The sequence below is a fragment of the Sus scrofa genome, chromosome 7 (assembly GCF_000003025.6).
Source record: "Sus scrofa isolate TJ Tabasco breed Duroc chromosome 7, Sscrofa11.1, whole genome shotgun sequence".
Classification (NCBI taxonomy): Eukaryota; Metazoa; Chordata; class Mammalia; order Artiodactyla; family Suidae; genus Sus; species Sus scrofa.
Window position 1 is genome coordinate 42,849,656 of NC_010449.5, and position 14,711 is coordinate 42,864,366.

A 14,711-nucleotide genomic window follows, 5' to 3' on the forward strand; every position below is an offset into this window, starting at 1 on the left:
CCTAAAAACCTTATAAACCTCACAGGGTGCGGTGTGCATCAAGAAAGCCCAAATGACCCACTGTTAATGGGTTTTTAATTTAAGTTTCCGTTTTATTGAGAGAAATCACTCTCCAGTGTGAAGGTTACAAACACTCTGGAATGAAACTAGAGTAATTTAAACAAAGGCCACACGAACACCATATGATCACAGTGGCTTGAAACATGCAGCTCTGGAAACAGAATAAAAACTAGAATGCACCACAGTGGAATCAAGGGCAGCACAAATGTAGTCCCTGGATAATCAACTGCCAAATAAACCCAATTTCTTGATTTTGGCACCAGGGTCTTGCCAAAATTCTCAGTGGCTAAACATCACCTTGGATCATCACAAAGAGAAAGAGGCAGAAGCAAAGGTAAGTCCGTTGGTACAAGGAAGCTATTATCCCTCTTTTCCTTCCAAATTATCATGTCGAGTTTGTTTCAAATCCTAAAACTTGAAGTCATTTAACTTCAAAATAGTTAGGCAGAGTTGCTGGCATATGCGCCTAGCAACTAATATATGAAATTTCTATTTTGTGTAAGGAAAACTGTCTCCCTGATTTTGTCAGATCTCAAATGTTAATAGCTCTTTTTGAGTTCATTTATTTCCCACTTTCATATCACATCCAAATATGTGAAGACTTAGGGATATGGAAAAGCAGAAAACATTATTGGAAAAGCATTTTTTAGTATACTGTCTAATCCTGTCTAGCTATTCCTCCTAAAATGGAATTTAAAGTCACCATGTAATTGTAAGTAGAGTCCAAGTCAGAGCAGGAATGAGAAATGCCGGCAAAAAAACGATATTCCTCCTGGGCAAATTCTTCAGGAATTTTTAAAAGTACAGCTTCAATTTTTGAAGCACTTTGAAAAGCAATGCAATAGCCTCCCCGTCCCCGCCCCTATCCATGGGGGATATAACTCCCAGTGGATGCCTGAAACAGCAAAGGTACCAAACACTGTACATCCTCTGTTTTTCTCTATACATACCTACCTGTTATCTGGACCATGGTTGGTCATGGGTAACTAAAACCTCAGAAAGTTAAACTGCAGAAAAGGGCGAGTTGGGGAGCCACTAACTCTTTTTGTAAGTTGCTGTGGTTTCCATTCATGCCTTCCATGCTATGCTATTCAAGGAAGGAACATCCAGCCCAGACTGATAAACCATGAGCTAGAAGCAATGACATCAGAAACCCAAAAGCCAGATCAGTGTCAGACACTGACAATTCAAACAAGCCACCTGCTGCTCGTCAGATATCTACAGTCAAGAAAATGTGTTTGTGACATCGCATAAAAACAGCAGCCAATTTAATATTACTGTCAAGCTTAAAAATATGTACATTGAGAACAGCTGAGGATGTGCTAACACAGCCCCCCCCCCACCAAAAAAGGTAAGCAACAAGAAGATGTTTTAAATCTACTGATATGCTCTGTTTCTTATTAGCTTTCAAGGGAATTATTTGTAAGTTTGTCTTACTAAGAAATGAGTAATTAGCTTGTTTGGGTTCCAAACTTTGGACTGAAAAACTCTGACCTCCACTTAACACAGTTAGAAGAAACCCTCTCTGGCTACCATTCTATGAACAGGTATAACACCCAAGTGGGATGCTCGTACCACAGTAAGGGTTAAAGGAGTGTATCTGGCTGAAGGCAGGGATGCTTGACTAGTGAAAGTAATCTTTACACTTGCACTCAAATCCAAGCTCTCACTAAAATGATCACTGCATCGTCAGTTTATGGTTGAGGAAACAGAATGAGCGCGTGGGGAGGTAGTGTCGTTCAATCACAAACACGTAAAGGCTAATTTTTGATTGAGCCAAGATTAGAATCCAAAGGTTTTGACTCCCTGTCTAGTCATATTTACATGAGCCTACAATAGCTCACCGAATTCATTTCACTTCAACATAAGTTCACTGAGGTTGTCCCAGATCCCATGGACAGACCTCTACTTTGAGAAAGACAAAATCTCTTTTTCTCAGGAGGGCACCAAAAGACAAAGTGCAAAGAACATGGACTTTGAATGACATGTATTTAAATTCCACCTCTGAAATATGAGACCTTGGACTAGGGACTCAACCTGTTGGTACCTTAGTTTTCTTGACTTATCTTCACAAATGAGGATGTTAATATGTCTTGCAGAGTTGTGTTAAGGATCATCAATGACATGTTAGAAACATTCCACCAACGTCTGGCACAGAGTAGCTCTCAGTAAATGTCCTCTCATCTTATTAATGGAGACTATGACAAGTCATAAGATTACTTTGAGGCCAAGGAGAATGAAATGAGTGTCCTAGGGAAGCACACTTAGTGCTACAGGCACTTAACATACAGAAACACAGACTGTGGAAGATGCTATTGGACGCAGCTTCCTCTTTTAGAATCAAAGGCATCCAAGAACTCAAAGAAAGCTTGTTTCTTTTTTTTTTCTTTTCTTTTCTTTTTGTCTTTTTGCCTTTTCTAGGGCCACTCCTGCGGCATATGGAGGTTCCCAGGCTAAGGGTCGAATCGGAGCTGTAGCCACCAGCATATGCCACAGACACAGCAACGCAGGATCTGGGCCATGTCTGCAAGCTACACCACAGCTCATGGCGACGCCAGATCCTTAACCCACTGAGCAAGGTCAGGGATCGAACCCGCAACCTCATGGTTCCTAGTCGGATTCGTTAACCATTGAGCCACGACGGGAACTCCCAAGAAAGCCTGTTTCTAATCCTACTACCTTTATATCATTTCCTACCACCACCTCTGGACTTGGGCTATCTTGTCTGCCACTATCTCACATCTATCCCTTACAGCATTTCCTGTTTATGAGGTATGCGTAACAGATTCTCAGTGTCACTTTCTTGAGCTCTTATGAAAATTGCCTTAGTAGCATTGTAAGAATTTATTGGAACAAATAAGGAAAAAACACCAATAACATCCTTTGATACAGTCCTCTTTTCATTCCCAATAGACATCTGTCTTCAACATTATGGAGATGTACTTTTATATAGTAGAGGAGCATCTGTGATATTAATATATTCCCTGAATATCAATTTCTAAGAGTAAGTCAAATATATGAGGATAAGCATTCCTCAAATGCTTTTATAGCTTTTTCTTTTGTTAAAACAGCTGTTGTTGCTGTATAAAAGACTTAAAGGATACTCTTTTATGTGATATGAAGATACTCTTTTTTTAAGTTTATATGATTTTTTTCCCATTATAGTTGATTTACAGTATTCTGTCAATTTCTACCGCAGTGGATAAGCAATGAGATGCTGCTGTGTAACTTTTTTTTTTTTTTTTTTTTTTTTAGTGTATTGCTCCACTCATGTTCTTGCTTGCCTTGGTGCTCATTCCTAACAATATCTGCATAAATGTACATTTCTATAATTTTAGTTTCTATCATTCCTCCCCTCTGAATCATAGTCCTCAGAGTTATAATCTTACATTTGTGGAATCATCAGATGCTGTGAAATCTATCATAAAATTAGGGAACTAATGGCTGTCAGGAAGTTCAAGATTTCTTAGTAGCAGATAAATTTAAAATCACAGACTTACGTGCATAAAAAACACTTAAACTCAGTTAAATCAGCACGGGTCTCTTTTCTGATTTTTCTGTTAAGCCTCTCTTGGTATCACACCCACGTGCTAGTTAGTATCCATTAATTTTTAAGCTGAATCCTATGGGTGTAAATTGCTCCATAGTCTAATCCAATTTAAATCCAGGTCCCTTTGCAGGGAGTAGTTTTGAGGTTATTCTTTTTTCTGAACTTAGGTGGGCTCTTCTGTATCGTCTCTTTCCCAGATTCTCTCTGGTCAACAAGATGACTGATGATTTAGCCTGTTGCTCTCATACTGCTATCAGAATCTTCATAATTGTTTACCACTGAAATTGTCATTGTGGTCAAGAGTGATCTTAGATTTGACCTTCCCACACTCTGTCTCAAACCAAGTTTGGGAGAAATTTTTTTTTTTTTTTTTAGCTATTTATTTTTTCTTTTTACGGCTGCACCTGTGGAATATGGAAGTTCCCAGCCAGGGGCCAAACTGGAACTGTAGCTGCTGGCCTACGCCACAGCCACAGAAACGCGGGACGAGAGTTGCGTCTGTGACCTACACCACAGCTCATGGCAATGTTGGATCCTTAACCCAAAGAGTGAGGCCAGGGATTGAACCTCCATCCTCTTGGACACCATGTTGGGTTCTTAACCTGCTGTGCCACAAAAGGAACTCATGGGAGAACTTTAGAAATATCAGTTCTTATGGGCTGCCTCTTCAGTAGAAAAAAAAAAATCTCGGAGTCACTTTTCCAGAGATGGAGGCAAGAGTGACACTTCTTATGAGCAGAACCCCTAGTGGAGGCAGTTGCCTCTGGTCTTCTTGGGTTGACTGTTCTGGCATGGAATCTGTGCCCTGAATGAGCTGGGTTAGTGGCAATTCGGGCCCCAGCGTTTTGTCTTTCTGTGCCTAAACAGGGGCTGGATACGGAAAGGGACCACTCAATCCATTGGCAGTACTCACCAGGGATTTTGCGTCTGCAATGCAAGTTGGGGCTGGAGAGGATAAGAAATGCTAGTGGTCTTGACCTACCTGTGAGATATCATTTCTCTCGCCTAGGATCTGAAGGAATAGATGCTGTTTTCTTGACCAGATACATCAGAAATGGAGCTTCCATTCTGCTGAGCTGGAGAGGCTGAGAGAGGGAGCAAAGCACCTTCTAGGTGTTACAAACTCTCTGTTATTATTGAGAGTTAGTAGATATTTTTTCTTCTTTTTTTTCTCTTCCTTTTTTTTGGGCACCATACCTGTGGCACGTAGAAGTTCTCAGGCCAGGGACTGAACCCGAGGCACATCAGTGACAATGCCAGATCCTTAACTGCTAGGCCACCCGGAAACTCCAGAGTAGATATTTTCTTGAATCAAAGTTTCGTCTTAGGCTATATGACCTTTGGAAAATTTCCAGAGACTTTAAATGATTATTATGGTTGCTGTTTTAAAAATAATTCTCACTAGTTGTGGTTATTTTACTAGGGAGCATATCTAGAGCGCTCATCCAGCTGCTGCTCTAAAAGTAGCAGTTTGATTTTATAAATTCACGATTTAAAAATTTTAGAGCTCTCACTTACCTACCTGTCAAAGATCTTGTTAAAGGCAGAGTTATTAGATCCCCTGATTAATTTTGGTGTCAATATCACAGACATGAGATTTTCCTCTTAATTCATAGGAACCTGGAAATGCCGATTTTTGCTGAAGTCAGTTTGAAATGAGCTAACCCATGCAGATGAAAGCGTCGTAACCGATACAACAAAGTACAGAATAGACTTGATATGAGTCATGTGCCATTACTGCAATCACAGCAGTAGGTGCTGTGTGAAGGTAGACAGCGGAGGTGTTACAGAGATACAAATTATAGTTCTTAAAGACTCTCATTACTTTCTGTCTTTTGCTTGTTTGTTCGTTTGCTGTAGCAATAGCTTACTCTCTCGAACTACATCACCAAGCTCCAGGTTTCTTTTCTGGCTTCACTAGGACCAAACATTTCTCTTAAGAAGCCCTGAAGCCCTGGATCCTTTTACTGGAGAATGGTATTAGAAATCATGATAGGTGTATTTATTACCACCAGGCTCTTTGTTTATAGGCTCTTTCTTTTTTTTTTTTTTTTTTTTTGTGGTTTTTTTTTTTTTTGCCTTTCCTAGGGCCGCTCCCGTGGCATGTGGAGGTTCCCAGGCTAGAGGTCGAATCGGATCTGTAGCCGCTAGCCTACACCACAGCCACAGCAACGCAGGATCCAAGCCGCGTCTGCAACCTACACCACAGCTCACGGCAACACCGGATCCTTAACCCACTGAGTAAGGCCAGGGATCGAACCCACCACCTCATGGTTCCTAGTCGGATACATTTCTGCTGAGCCATGACGGGAACTCCTATAGGCTCTTTCAATTGGCAGAGCAAGGATATGTGTGTGTGTCTGTGTGAGTGCAGGCACGCATGCACATGTGTGCCTGTGTGTGAAGGTGTGTGTGCATGTGTCTGTGGCCTTTCTTTAAAAATTTACTTTCTGCCTATACTGCAAATTATCAAACTTCAGTTCATATTACCTCCTGATATAGAGACAAATGATACCATTAAAATCATCCTCCAAATGGAATTTTCCTTGTGTATCCTATTTTGTTCTCTCTTATCAACCATGAAAAATTTATCCATAGAATCCATGCTGTTTTGAATAAATTACTTTCCTCCCCAGACCCATCCAGAAGCCAAACGTGGGAGGAACCTCTTTGTTCCACTATCCTTTTTAAAAAACATACTTCCCAGTGTTTTTTGTTTCCCCCCCAAATACTGAATGGCTAATAACCATGCTAAATATTTCTCTTTATCACGGAATCTTTGTAAAAGCACTACAGCTATGAATGGACTCACTCTTCAAGACAACAGTAATAAACAGAAAAACAAAAATCTCCTGCAAAAGAGTTGGCAAACAACATTATGACAAAAGGAAGAGTCTCTGGATCCACAGATAATAACAACAGGGATCTGGAAATAACAACAATTTTCATTCTTGTTTAGGAATAAACCATAATATTAAATAAAGGAGCCTTCACAATGACTAAGTGTATTTTTTTTTTTCAGGATAACATCCGAGCTGGAAGATGTGAGTGCCAAAATATGGAGGGGGAACAAAGATATCAGTGGCTGAGATAAACTGCTGTTACATATGGCAACAGTACTAAAAGAATCACTACTTGTGTTAGAAAGTCAGTTGGATAAGGGAAATGAAATAAAAATCCAAGTAGCACAATGACTTAAAGTTATCCCTGTGTTAGGTTCCTTTTCGTTTGCCTTAAAAATTATTTTCATGTCTTCTTTTTGGGGATAAAACATTAAGTTACACAGATGTTCACAATTTTAAGGTAGGAAAACACAAATGAGTATCTCTTCCCAAATTACAATCAAAGCTGAATTAACTTTCCAGGTGTTTGCTTATGGACTATCCATATAAATCACTATAAATCAGGGTAATTTTCCCACCATATAAATGCATCTTCAGGATGCTTCTTGAACTGAATTTAAGCAGAAGAGTATTTAGAAAAACAAAACAAAACAAAACAAAAAACCCCCTCAGAATTGCTTGATGAAATGATTCCATTCTTGGCTTTTAAAATTCCAGTGGAAAGGTTTGCTAATGTAGATGACACCTTATCAATTATGATGGCCTCCTTTTCAGATTCCAATTTGTTGGGCTTCAATGAGTGCCTCTAAAGTGAAATCAGTGGTTTCATGAGAGTCATTAATATTTGCATTTAATGACTTCTCTTTAAATATCAAATTGAATTTTTCCAAATGACTTTCAATTAGAAGTTCAATGACTCTGCTTGTAAAATTCCAGGGCCTTTGGGAGGACAATTGGTTCCTAAACTAACAAAATGCAACAACTCCAAGTTGTCCCTGAGATGTCCAATGACCTTGGACCCTCAGCTTATTCAAAGGGGATAAGGCTGGGAACTGAGGGAAACAATCCTTAAAATCATGAACATAGGGTTTACCTTTAAAGCTAGTAGTTGCCATGTCTTTCCTGTCTTTGACATTGATAAGCACTGGCATGTGTGTTAAACGTGGCTTCAACCGGGGACAAATGAGAACTGACTCAAGACCTCCATAACATATCAGATATCTTACATGAATTACAACTTACTGTCACAACCTCAGTTTGATTTACATTTAATTATTATTTTATAGATAAGGAAACTCACACAAGTCACCTGATGACTCACAGAACGGTCCCAATACTCCTTCACTTTCTACGATATGCAAGTGATAGGTTAACCCACTGAGGAGTTTTATTCCACAGTTTTAGCAAATAGACAGAAAGCACTTTCACGGCTTCCCACTAATAGGTATTTTCTTACTCGTCACCAGTACTTTTTCTCTTTTCTGGCTTAGAATGAAATAATCATATCTAAGGCAAACAGAGGAGGTAAAGATGATTACATTAATAACACAAAGGGGACAAAACTACTAGAATTTCACCTTTAATTTTTTATGTATTTTGTTTGAAAATCCTATTTTATGGAGACACAAAATTCAGACTTTACTACAACAGTACCATGGCACTGCTAAGCTATTGCTTTTTAGCAAAAGAAAAAAAAAAGATAATAACCAATTTTTTAAAATCATTGATACTTTCATAAGGTCCTTTATTTTCATCTTTATTTTGTTAAACTGTTACGAATTTACATGTGTCAATTAGTTTAAGGACTAGAATTAGAACTGGCTTCATCTGCTTGTGAATGATAAACATCCACGTATGATGAGAAAGGTTTCCTCTGTATCTGGACTGAAATGGTGTTGCTATTACCTAATAACTGGATCTCTCTTGTAAGGACACCGCTAACAACTTCCTGATAAACAGCATCATGGTTGAGGAGACTTAACATCCCTGCCCTTGGCAAAATTATAGCAAAGAGGAGTAAAATTATAGAGAACAGGAGTGAGGAGAAGTTTATCAGGGTGATTTAAGGCAGGACAGCGTGGCACAATAAATGATCACTTGACATCTGGTTACTGACAAGGGATAAAGAAGAGACTTGATATTAAGGAGAAGGGCAGAGGGAGAGGTTCCCTCAGGGAATCCAGCTGAGAGAAATACCCTCCCATCCCTACCCCCCCCCCCCACACACACACAAGGACTACCATAAAAGATTCCTGAGATTTTTTTTTAACCCTAGAAGAAAGCTGGAGGCAATTTTCAAAACCCTCAGTCAATTTTAAAATTCCCAGGCCCAGGTGAAAGATTGATTCTTAAGATTAAGATTTTACTTCTAATTCTAAACACACAAGTGACTCAGCAAAATGTCAGGGATGGGAAAGGCACTTGATAAAACCAGCCCCTTTTGGTGCTACCTCCATTTCTGAAATGTTCTTTACGTACACATGGTCAAATTTTCCTTCTTACCAGTTTTTGAGGGTGTCACAATTTTAATAGTCCACATACATAGAGTTAGATAAACAGCATTAAAAATGGGAACCCTGGAGTTCCCATTGTGGCTCAGGGGGTAAAGAACCCAACACATGTCTGTGAGGATGCAGGTTCAAACTTCATTCAGTGAGTTAAGGATCCAGTGTCGCTGCCTGTAGGTCGCAGATGTGGCTCAGATCCTTTGCTGCTGTGACTGTGGTGTAGGCTGGCAGCTGCAGCTCCGATTCAACCCCTAGCCTGGGAACTTCCATATGCCGCAGGTGCAGCTGCAAAAAGAAAAAAAAGGGGGGAACTTTATCAACTGCATACAGGTTTTCCTGAAAGAATATCTTCATAAAGCATCCTTTTTAGACACCTCTGTTGAATCAACATACCGACGCCACTGGTAGGAGCATAACTTTTGGAATTCAGCTGTTGGGATCGCAATTTACCTTCCATCATTTGGACAAATCACCCCTGGTTTCCAAAGTAAATGCTAAATGCAGTGGTAATTCTCTAAGTCTATGGAATTTTAAAGATCTGGTCTCAAATATGGCTCCATCATCTAATAATACAATGACCATGGCAGGGGCTTCACTTCTTTGGTTAAAATGTCCTCACGTGTAAAATGGTGATTATGGGTAACCTATGTCATGGAATTGTGAAAATGGCTGCATATGTTAATGTACTGAAGGCATTTAGTATTGTGCCTGACAAGCAGTTAGGGGTTAAAACGGGCAGTGATTACTAAGATCAATATCTATCCCAGGCAGAAAGATATCTTTCCTGCCTACTTACAAATGCTTATATGAAATTAGTTAACTCATTGCTGGGAGAGTTCCTTGATCTTTGGCACTCATGCTACTTTCTATGATAAACAAAACAAAACAAAATGAGCAAGCAAAAAACTCCAAAATGCTGCAGCCCTGAAATTCTCATATCTTCTGCTTTTGTTCACCCTCTCTTTTTCTACACTGAGAACCAAGAGGAAGTTGAGAAATTCTAGGCATGGCTTGGATGCCGGTGATACACAGAGGTCATGACATCTCTGTTTTTTAATCTTGTCATTTTCCTCTTCGTGAATAGAGACTCCATCCTTGATGTCTACTTGGTTGCTCTCAGTAATTTCATTCTCTCTCTTCCTGTCCTCATCAAACCCTGTTCTCAGAGCACCTCTCTATGCCACCTTGAAGTAACACCTGATAAAACCACAAATGTTGGATTTCTCAAAGACACGGGCATTCAAACTAGGATAAAAATCTTAAACCTAAGAAAAGAAAGTCAGCATAATTCAACAAAGAGAATTCAGCCATGTAGTTGCAGGTGTGTGTGTGTGTAGGGGGGGAAACCAGGACTTTCTAGTAATCCCTAAAGATCATTCCTGTGGCTAGCACATAGCCTGTCCAAAAGAGTAGGCAAATAGGATCAAAAGAGCATAATAGCAAGAGTATAAAATGGCCAAGTGACTTTATAACCTTGTCTCATTTTTTTCTTCCAGTCTCCATTTACTTTCTATGCTGTCTGGGTCCTGGATTTGAATCCTATTTATTAACTACTAAACATTAAGCAGATCAAACAAATCGCCTCATCCTCAGTTTCCCCACCAATGAAAGGTTTATTTCTATTGGTTTTTTTGGTGGTGGGGGAAATTACTTAACATACATGAAAGCCCTTCTCAAAAGCTAGCCAAGTAATTATTAAGATGATGCCGTTCCCATTCCCATCTGACTCGGGCTAACTACATATTTTAGACATCCCCCTTTCTACTTCTTAAAAGTTAGACTCCTGGCCTTGCAATGCTAATAAAAAACTAAGAAAGATCTTTGTAAAGGCAGTGTGTAAAAATAACTTCAGACTCCGAAAGTCATACTCACCATTTTTCACAACTGGATGTAATACCTTCCTGGAAAATAGGTTGCTGTGAAAAGTTTCATCTGGCTCTTTTTTCTCCCTCATTTATGTTACAATATTTTCAGTAATTCAAATAAAATTTTTTTTTTTCTTTGCTCTTGTGCAAGAAATGTTGAAGGTCTTGTGGCCCTAGCATAGGGAGACAGCTACTAGAAATGAAAAGGAGCTTCTCCAGTTGGAAGTTTATGGAGGTAGAGATTCTCCTGCATTTAATTTCCTCTGGAAGGAAAGCCCTTTGTCACAGTGTTTTCACAGGTCTTTTGCTGCAGATGTACCACTTTAGTTTAGGCCTGACTTAATAAGGGAAGAATAAGCAGATTCATGAATTATCCTCAGTGTATGTATTTAATCAAGGGAATGACTGTGTTCTTGACTTTGTATTAGATTTTGCCTTTTAAAGAACATTTAATATTGCATTTTACTCAAAGGAGACAATTTTGAATGGAAATGGCTTTGATCAAGGCATTAATGGGATAATCAAGTTTAAACTAGAATCAAGTTTAATGGAATTTCCTATTCCTTCTTTTCCTGTCATAAATCATAATTACCCATTTGTTATTCAAACATATCCAGTTTGTTCTATTCAGGTCTGGTGTAAGACTATAAGCCAGGCATACAGTACTGTGGGGGACCTTAAATTATCCAGCCATGCTCCTTATTTAGCAGATAAAGGAAATGGTGCTCAAAAAACCCGAGAAGTGAAGGGCTTTGTCCAAGGTTGCACCAATGCCTGTTGTTACAAAACCACACAGGAATGCCTCATCGTTCCCATTTGAGTATCTCCCATGACTTCTCCCCCTTTCAACCTCTCTTTTCGGCTATTATCTGGTATTCATTAGCTCTCAAGATGTGCAGAAGCTTTCAGGTGGTTCATAACACTCAACACTCTCCTTCTTTGGTCTATATCAGGAGCGATCTGTCTCTTGTTTTCTTGACATATTATTTCATTGTAAGGATTTAACGACTGGTGATGGATTGGCATGTGATCATGGTGTCCAGATAATACGGTCCAACGTTTTAACTTTTAGGACTGAGGGCCCATAGATGCCCCCAACTGACTTAAAATATTAGCTCTCAGAGGGAGTCCTGCAGGTGACACTCTCAAACACCATCTTCTATTTTTCTGTTTCTTCCAGCTACATGTACAGTTCTCTGCATTTGCTGTAAGCTACAAAGAGATTCTGTACCTACTCCATTTTCAATGTTTGATAAAAATGCATGAACTTATTTATCAATGATTTTTAAAATTTCTTAATCAGCAAAGCATAATCAAACCCTAAAAAAGCAATCAAGCACCAAATTGATTAAAATGGATTCCACTTAGGTTCCAAGCACTGAGGAGGGGTATTCAATCACCATGTTTTCCTCTATGGTTTAACTTTTAAAATTCTTTTTCAGAAGAAGTCCATGAGAGAAATGGTTCTAGTCAGGGGAAGAAAGATTAATCATTCTTCTGATAAAAGCAGGAGGAATAAGCTCTTGTTCATAAATACTGAGAAAGATAAAAGAAGTAACGCCTTTAGGGAAACTTTTACCAATGCAAAGTCCAAGTCAATACAAGGCATGCACTTGTATTCAGGATAAATAATAGCCAGTGGAGGCAATACAATTGTTTTGAACATGTTACTTTGTGTAATAGCAGAGAAAGAGTTTTATACAGCAGGGGCTTTCATCCCTGCTGGCCTGTGGTAAGGCACCCCTGCCTCTAGAGTCAATAGAAGCCTTGTGGGGAGTTGAACCTTCACCCCCATCTGGCAGTAATAAGATACCCATTTATCTGCCTGCTGGTGTGGAGCCAGAGGTCCACTGAAGAATCATGATTTTCACCATTTCCCAGAAGGAATGAGGTCATCACATTGTGTTGCTGGGGGAAGATCACCTAGATTGCTAGAAATTCCACTCCCTCTTAGCTGTAAGAAAGAACCCCTCCCTCAGCTTCAGTGGAAGCCAAGAAGGAATCTCATCTTCTATCTCCACCAGGCAGTAAAGAGGGGTGCCCTCTTCCCCTGCCGAAGATGTGTGAGAGAAAACCAGCTAAAGGGGATGGTTTAAATAAAATATAGTGTCTCATAATAGAACACAAAAATGTCCAGATTACCATCCAAAATCATGACCAATAGCAAGAAACAGAAAGATCTCAAACAGTATGAGAAAAAGGCAATTGATATCATCACTAAGATGACAGAGATGCTGGAATTTATTTGAAAAAATCTGAAAGCATCCATGATAAAAAAAAAAAAAAAAGTTCTACAAGTACCTGTGAAAATAACTGAAGGAAATGAAAAAAAATGGAGGAAAAATTCAGAAGAAATAGAAAATCTCAGTAAAGAGTAGACGGTATCAAAGAGAGCCCAATGAAGAGAACAGCTGGAAATGAAAAGTTGAGTAGGGCACAGCAGCAGAACAGAGGAGGCAGAGGAAAGAACCAGTCAACCATAAGACTAAACAGCAGAAACTGATCTGAGCAACAGAGAGAAATAGACCAAAAAAGAAAAAAAAAAAAAATTAGCTGCACCTTAGGGATTTATGGGACTATACCAAATGATCTAATATTTGTAAACTTAAAGTGTTTCAATTTGTAAACTAAAACCACAATATGGTATCACTGACACCAATCAGAAGGGCTAGAATGAAAAATTACATCACCAAATGCTGGAGTGGATGCAATGAAACAGAATCATTTAGACATTTCTGGTAGGAATGCAAAGAGTAAAACCATTTTGTAAAATAGTTCGGCAGGTTCTTCAAAAACTGAACATGCAACCCCCATACCATCCAGCAATTGCAGTGCTGGGCCCTTATCTCAGAGAAATGAAGAATTATGTTCTAATAAAAACCTGCATACAACTGCTGAATTAAACTGGTACATCCGAGTTTTGGATTACTACTCAAAAATAAAAGAGAATAAACTTCTAACACATGGAACAACCTGAATGAATCATCAGAGAATTACGCTGAGTGGAAAAGTCAGTTCCAAAAGTTTACATTCTGAATAAGTCTATTTATACACAATTTTGAAAGAACAAATCTACAAAAATGAAGAACAGATTAGTGGCTGCCAGGAATTAAGAAGGGGGATGTGACTATATAAAGGGAACATGTCAAGTCCTTTGGTGATGGAAATTTTCTGTATCTTGATCATCAGCGTCAATGCTCTGGTTGTGATATTGCACCATAGTTTTGTGAGGTGTTATCATTGGCAGAAACTGGGTAATGTTTACATATGATCCCTCTCTATACTATTTATTACAACTGCATGCGACTCTACAATTGCCTAAAAAATAATTTTAAAAACTCCATGATACACACACACACACACACACACACACTTAATAAAGTTTCGAATACCTAGAAGAGAAAATTGGGTATTCTGTATACTTCCTTCTGAGAAAAATCAAGACAATATGAACAAACAGTTTCAGATAGGTTGTGTATTTTCCTCTGAAAACTTGAACATAAGAACTTATTGACCTGCCTGTGTCAATCAGTAATTTAATAGGCCATAGACTACAGGCCTCTGAACCCTACCTACTCATTTCTACGTATTACTCAAACTAAAATTATTAGCATTTCTATCATATATGTGAAGGAACTAAAATTATATGTTCAAGATTGAGCAGCCATTTCCAAAGCATGGTCTGAAGACCCCTTGGAAGTCCCTGAGACTATTTCAGGAATGCATCAAATCAGAACTATTTTCATAAACACTATTTGCCTTCTTCACAGTGCCAACTTTTGAACTGATGGTAGGTCAAAGTTCTGGCACTTTAGCAAGAATCAAGACAAGAGGTGCTAAAGTGTACTAATAGTCATTATATTCTTCCCTGCCATGCACTTGCAGT